Below are 7612 nucleotides of genomic sequence, written 5' to 3' on the forward strand. Positions count from 1 at the left end.
AGAAATACTTGCATTAATTCATCGAGACAGAGCAGAGCTCCTCACCCCCAACAATGGCGTTTAGAGACTCATGCCGTCAGAGAATACAAAATTTTGATCTGAAATGTCATGAGATACAAAATAAGTCTCTAAAAGTTGTTTTAAATACTAAACTAGTAGCCTAGGGTTACAAAATATGAGTGGACTATGATGGATGATGCAGAGATCCACTTCTGGGGCCAACTTGGTGTGTGCTGGGACCCACTTGGTGTGTGCTGGGGCTGAGACTTAAGCAATTCACGTGCAGAGGCCATTTGTGGAGTTGAACGCCAGTTTTTGTGCCAGTTTGGGCGTTCAACTCCAGTTTTTGATCCTTTTCTGGCGCTGGACGCCAGAATTGGGCAGAGGACTGGCGTTGAACGCCAGTTTACGTCGTCTATTCTTGTGCAAAGTATGGACTATTATATATTTCTTGAAAGCCCTGGGGATCAACAAAAGCCTCAACAAGGCTTTAATAATGGTGGAAGAAATTGGTTTAACAATAGTAAACCTTTTCCATCATCCACTCGGCAACAGACAGAGAACTCTGAACAAAATACCTCTAAATTAGCAAACTTAGTCTCTGATCTATCCAAGGCCACTGTAAGTTTCATGAATGAAACAAGGTCTTCCATTAGAAATTTGGAAGCACAAGTAGGCCAGCTGAGTAAAAGGATCACTGAAATTCCTCCTAGTACTCTCCCAAGCAATACAGAAGAAAATCCAAAAGGAGAGTGCAAGGCCATTGAATTGATCACCATGGCCGAACCTGTAAAGGAAGGAGAGGACGTGAATCCCAGTGAGGAAGACCTCCTGGGACGTCCAGTGATCAATAAGGAGTTTCCTTCTGAGGAACCAAAAGAATCTGAAGCTCAACTAGAGACCATAGAGATTCCATTAAACCTCCTTATGCCATTCATGAGCTCTGATGAGTATTCCTCTTCTGAAGAGAATGAGGATGTCACTGAGGAGCAAGTCACCAAGTACCTTGGTGCAATCATGAAGCTGAATGCTAAATTATTTGGCATTGAAACTTGGGAAGATGAACCTCCCTTGTTCACCAATGAACTAAGTGATCTGGATCAACTGACATTGCCTCAGAAGAAACAGGATCCTGGAAAGTTCTTAATACCTTGTACCATAGGCACCATGATCTTTAAGGCTCTGTGTGACCTTGGTTCAGGAATAAACCTCATGCCCCTCTCTGTAATAGAGAAACTGGGAATCTTTGGGGTGCAAGCCACTACAATCTCATTAGAGATAACAGACAATTCAAGAAAACAGACTTATGGACAAGTAGAGGACGTGTTAGTAAAGGTTGAAGGCCTTTACATCCCTACTGATTTCATAGTCTTAGATACTGGGAAGGATGAGGATGAATTCATCATCCTTGGAAGACCCTTCCTAGCCACAGCAAGAGCTGTGATTGATGTGGACAGAGGAGAATTGATCCTTCAAATAAATGAGGACAACCTTGTGTTTACAACTCAAGGATCTCTCTCTACATCCATGGAGAGGAAGCATAAAGAGCTTCTCTCAAAGCAGAGTCAAACAAAGCCCCCACAGTCAAACTCTAAGTTTGGTGTCAAACCCCCATATCCAAACTCTAAGTTTGGTGTTGGGAGGTCTCAACAAAGCTCTGCTCATCTGTGAGGCTCCATGAGAGCCCACTGTCAAGCTATTGACATTAAAGAAGCGCTTGTTGGGAGGCAACCCAATGTTTATTTATCTAATTTTCATTGTTTTTCATGTTTTATTAGGTTCATGATCATGTGGAGTCACAAAATAAATATAAAAATTGAAAACGGAATGAAAAACAACAGAAGAAAAATCACACCCTGGAGGAAGACCTTACTGGCGTTTAAACGCCAGTAAGAAGCATGTTTTGGGCGTTCAACGTCAGAACAGAGCATGGTTCTGGCGCTGAACGCCAGAAATGCACCCTGGAGAAGAGCTGGCGCTGAACGCCCAGAACAAGCATGGTTCTGGCGTTCAACGCCAGAAATGGGCTACAAATGGGCGTTCAACGCCCAGAACAAGCACCAATCTGGCGCTGAACGCCCAAAGTTGTGTGCAAGGGCATTTTGCATGCCCAATCTGGTGCAAGGTTGTAAATCCTTGAACACCTCAGGATCTGTGGACCCCACAGGATCCCCACCTACCTCCACTTACTTCTTCTCACCCCTCTTTCACACAATCCCATAAACACTCTCCCCCAAAACCCTTCACCAATCACCTCAATCTCTCTTCCCCATCACCTCTTCACCACTCACAATCATCCACTCTTCCCCATAAACCTACCTCATAAACTCCACCTAACTTCAAAATTCAAAATCAATTTCCCACCCAAACCCACCCTAAATGGCCAAACTTACCCCTCCTCCCTTCCCTATATATAACCCTCCATTCTTCCTTATTTTCACACAACACCACCCTCTTTTCTCTTCTTGGCCGAAACACACCTCCCCCCTCCTCTCCATATTTTCTTCTTCTTCTTCATCTATTCTTTCTTCTCTTGCTCGAGGGCGAGCAAAATTCTAAGTTTGGTGTGGTAAAAGCATAAGCTTTTTGTTTTTCCATTACCATTGATGGCACCCAAGACCGGAGAATCCTCTAGAAAAGGGAAAGGAAAGATAAAAGCTTCCACCTCCGAGTCATGGGAGATGGAAAGGTTCATCTCCAAAGCTCATCAAGACCACTTCTATGATGTTGTGGCCAAGAAGAAGGTGATCCCCGAGGTCCCTTTCAAACTCAAGAAAAATGAGTATCTGGAGATCCGACATGAAATCCAAAGAAGAGGTTGGGAAGTTCTAACAAATCCCATCCAACAAGTCGGCATCTTGAACTCTACAAAATAGTCGAAAAGCCCTCCCCTGGGGCAAGGCTAGCTTTTCCTCATCTCATTTGCCATCTATGTTACTCAGCTGGAGCTTTCATAGAAGGAGACATTCACATTGAGAAAGAGAAGGCCATCACTAAGAAAAAGATGGAGCAAGCAAGAGAGCCCATTCATGGAGCTCAAGAGGCGCAGGAAGCTCATCACCATGAGATCCTGGAAATGCCTCAAATGCATTTTCCTCCACAAAACTATTGGGAGCAAATCAACACCTCCCTAGGAGAATTAAGTTCCAACATGGGACAGTTAAGGGTGGAACATCAAGAGCAGTCTAGCGCCAGAATCAAGTTGCAAAGTGGAGTTCAACGCCCAAAATGGCACAAAAGCTGGCGTTCAACTCCAAGAATGACCTCTCCACGAGTAGACTTCAAGCTCAGCCCAAGCACACACCAAGTGGGCCCCGGAAGTGGATTTATGCATCAATTACTTACTTCTATAAACCCTAGTAGCTAGTTTATTATAAATAGGACTTTTTACTATTGTAGTAGACATCTTTGAATCCTGGATTGTAATTTTGATCCTGTGATCTCATTTTGGGGGCTGGCCATTCGGCCATGCCTGGACCTTTCACTTATGTATTTTCATACGGTAGAGTTTCTACACTCCATAGATTAAGGTGTGGAGCTCTGCTGTTCCTCAAAGATTAATGCAAAGTACTACTGTTTTTCTATTCAATTCAACTTGTTCTGCTTCTAAGATATTCATTCGCATTTCAACCTGAATGTGATGAACGTGACAATCATCATCATTCCTTATGAACGCGTGCCTGACAACCACTTCCGTTCTACCTTAGATTGAATGAGTATCTCTTAGATCTCTTAATCAGAATCTTCGTGGTGTAAGCTAGATTGATGGTGGTATTCATGAGAATCCGGAAAGTCTAAATCTTGTCTGTGGTATTCCGAGTAGGATTCTGGGATTGAATAACTGTGACGAGCTTCAAACTCGCGATTGCTGGGCGTAGTGACAGACGCAAAAGGAGGGTGAATCCTATTCCAGCATGATCGGGAACCTCAGATGATTAGCCGTGCTGTGACAGAGCATTTGGACCATTTTCACAAGAGGAGGGGATGTAACCATCGACAACGGTGATGCCCTTGCATAAAGCCAGCCATGGAAAGGAGTAAGACTGATTGGATGAAGACAGCGGGAAAGCAGAGATACAGAGGAATGAAAGCATCTCTACACGCTTATCTGAAATTCTCACCAATGAATTACATAAGTGTTTCTATCCTTAGTTTATTATCTATTTTCGAAAACTCCATAACTATTTTATATCCGCCTGACTGAGATTTACAAGGTGACCATAGCTTGCTTCATACCAACAATCTCCGTGGGATCGACCCATACTCACGTAAGGTTTATTACTTGGACGACCTAGTGCACTTGCTGGTTAGTTGTATCGAAGTTGTGACAAATTATGAATTGAGATTAGAGCACCAAGTTTTTGGAGCCATTACCAGAGATCACAATTTCGTGCACCAATAGCTAAAACACATGTTGAGCTATCTAGATTTTCTATGTATACGTGCAGCAGAGCATAATCAAGCGTGTGTGGATAGTAAAGAAAAGAGTAAACAAAAGCACAACCTTCATAATAATGCTTATTAGGGTCAGAAATGATTTTAGAGTAACAGGAAATGGGGTTTCAGATTAGCAAGTAGCTTTTGTTACCCATAGAAGAATAACATATACAAACAATGCCATTCCCAAAGTCAACTATCTGAAACTAACCTTCAAGAGTTAACAGGAAGGGGAAGTGAAGTGGAAAAGTCTCACCAATTACGACATTCATATTCATGACACAGTCTAGTGACTTTGTCCAATCAGAAGAGTAGTCAAAGTGAGCAAAGAGGGAACAACCCCTTGTTCTTTCACCTTCTTGCAATTTCTTCAACAAAAATATATGTGCTGAGATTTTTTCTCCAAAACGTGCATGTTGCTCGACTATTTAGAATGGTTGAAACATCACATGCATAAAATATTTCTAGCATAATCTTCATCAGAAGATCTAGAATCTTAACCCTGTTAGAGAGAACATCAATCATGGTAGTAATAGTGGTAATGAAATACTGGGTTATAGCAGATATGGAAAAAAGGGTCAGTAAATTTGAGTGCTTTAGTTTAACTGTAAAGACTTAATTGGGTTGTAATATAGTATTTATAGAAGGATGAATATATGACTTTTAGGATAACAGTATTAAGGTCATCAGCATTTAAAGAAACTAAATATGAAAAAAGCAATGGTGTCATTGATTAGAAAAAAAGATATATTTATTGATTCTCAATTTAATATTACTTTATAATAAATAAAGAATAAAATGCTTGGTTCTATTTGGTGAAGCCATGGCAATGGTTGAGATTGTTTTCACTTCAATTGTTTTTTTAAAGTCCAATAAAGCTGTCAGATAGAGTTTATAAGTTAAAGTATTACATGTGTGTTACTTGAGTTAAATCTACTTATATCCTCTGTTGCAGCAGATTTTGCATTTTGTCATTCTTTTTAGTAAATAGAAAACCTTTCTTTATTCATTTATATAACTACAATATTAGTACAGATTTAGCTAGAATTAAATTAGATCAACAATATATGAAATGGGTATTGTTTGAAAATGTCAAATCATTGGGTATCATCAGCAATTAATACACTTGCTAAGTTGGGAAAATTTCAAAGCAATATTCATTAATTATTGGGTTTACTTCAATAATCTTTAAACCACTTACATACATTGAAGAAGATAATGCCGTTCATATTGATATGCAATCACTCATTAATTAGGTTAATACAGTTGTATAGAGAGAATAAAAAAAATCATTTTCGAAAATAAATTAGTAAATAATTAATTAATAAATTAATTATTAATTAAATAAATTAGAAAATAGAATTTTATGGTTTAGTGGTGTAGAACTAATTAAAATAAGAATTTTGACACTAATTTCAAAAAATTTGACCCAAAATTAGACAAACGGGCCGAACCGGACGAAGCGGACCCGTATTAGGCTCAAGGCCCAATCCAACCCCTTATCTAAGAAGAGCATCAACTCTCCTTCTAGTCCACATAACTTTTGATCCGAAACTCCGATTGACGAGCCGTCAGCAGCCACGCATTCGTCTTGGAATTTTCTACAAAACTCACTGAACAATTTGGTAAGAGAATCATATTTTATCACCCAGTTCTCCCCTTTTCAGTTAGTGATTTAGGTTTTGAAAATTGAGAGATTTTGTGATTTTGATGGTTTAAGGGTACTCTAGCAGTAGATAATTGTTGGGTTTCACCCTAATTTTGAGTGGATAAGGTAAGAAACCACTTAACCCTCTACGAATCATTAATTAGAAAATTCTATGTTAATTTTAGTGAATTTGGATTGTATTAGATTGAATTGGGTGTTTTGGAGTTAAATTAGTGGTCATTGGAAGCTTGAAATTGAATCATGGGAGCTGGAAATTTAGTTGGTGAGGAGTTGGAGTTTTGGAGCTTGAGAAACGGTGGATGATTGAAGCGTTTTGAGCTTAGGGAGGAATCAGCCAAGATATGATTTTGGTTTCTCGTAGCTAAAATATAATGTGTCATGAAAACTTAGGTTAGTTGACCGTAAGATATGAATTGCATTGTTGGTGTGTTGATGGTTGGGATCGATAAATGATAAATGATGATATTTTATTGAGATCTGGATGTTGTTAATTATTTTGTGTATTGTTGCTTTGGATATGATTGAATGATTTGTAATGAATTTGAAAATGAAATTATTTTGAGCTTGACCTAGCAAGGTTCGTGGTGGTTTACTGCTTGCTCAGCGTCGAGATGTATGTGAGGTTCGTGGTGGTTTACCACCTACGTGTGTGTTGTTTTTCTAATTGAAGATCTTGCAAGGTTCGTGGTGGTGTACCGATCGCAGTGGTGGGTTCATGGTGGTGTACCGCCCGCCAGGTGGGGTTTGTGGTGGTGTACCGCCCACCGGTTTTCAAGAGACCAATGTCTGGGTTAGCTACTAGATGTGTCGGATTCTGGCGATTTAACCGACACATGAGCTCACGGCCAATAGAAAAGGCATGCATCATATGCATTTATGTGACTTGTTTGGTTTTGCATTACTTGGGTTTGCTTACTTGAATATCTATGGTTATTTGCTATATTTACTATATTTGAATATCTACTTGTACTTGCCTTGTCTGTTTTGTTTGTCTGTGCATCGGTGTTTCAGAGGATTGGAGAAAGGGATGATGAGCTTAGGGGTTAAGTTAGGATTTGAGATGGAACCAAGAAGCTTTAGATATCTCACCCTGTTTATGGTTTAAAATGTTAGTTTTAAGTTTGAATCTATTGTCGAAAGTTCTAGGATCGCCTTCGGCTTTTCCGGGACCTATATGTTAGTTATGTGGGCATCGTTACCATGCTGAGAACCTCCAGTTCTCATCCCATATATATTTTGTGGTTTTCAGATGCAGGTCAAGCGGCACCTCGCTGAGGCATTCTGGGAGCATCTGTCAGCGAAGGATTCTTGAGTTTTGGGTTTATGTTTTGGTATATTGTATATACGGATACATTTATTTCTCCACTATGTATATATTATGCTTTATCCCTCCTAGAGGTTGACTTGGAGAAATAGATTTTAGAAACAGTATTTTGGGTTATCCTATATATATATATAAGAGGTGACTTCCAAGGATATGGATAGCAAAGCTTCTGACTCGGTTAT

Source organism: Arachis ipaensis, chromosome B04, assembly GCF_000816755.2.
Source record: "Arachis ipaensis cultivar K30076 chromosome B04, Araip1.1, whole genome shotgun sequence".
NCBI lineage: Eukaryota > Viridiplantae > Streptophyta > Magnoliopsida > Fabales > Fabaceae > Arachis > Arachis ipaensis.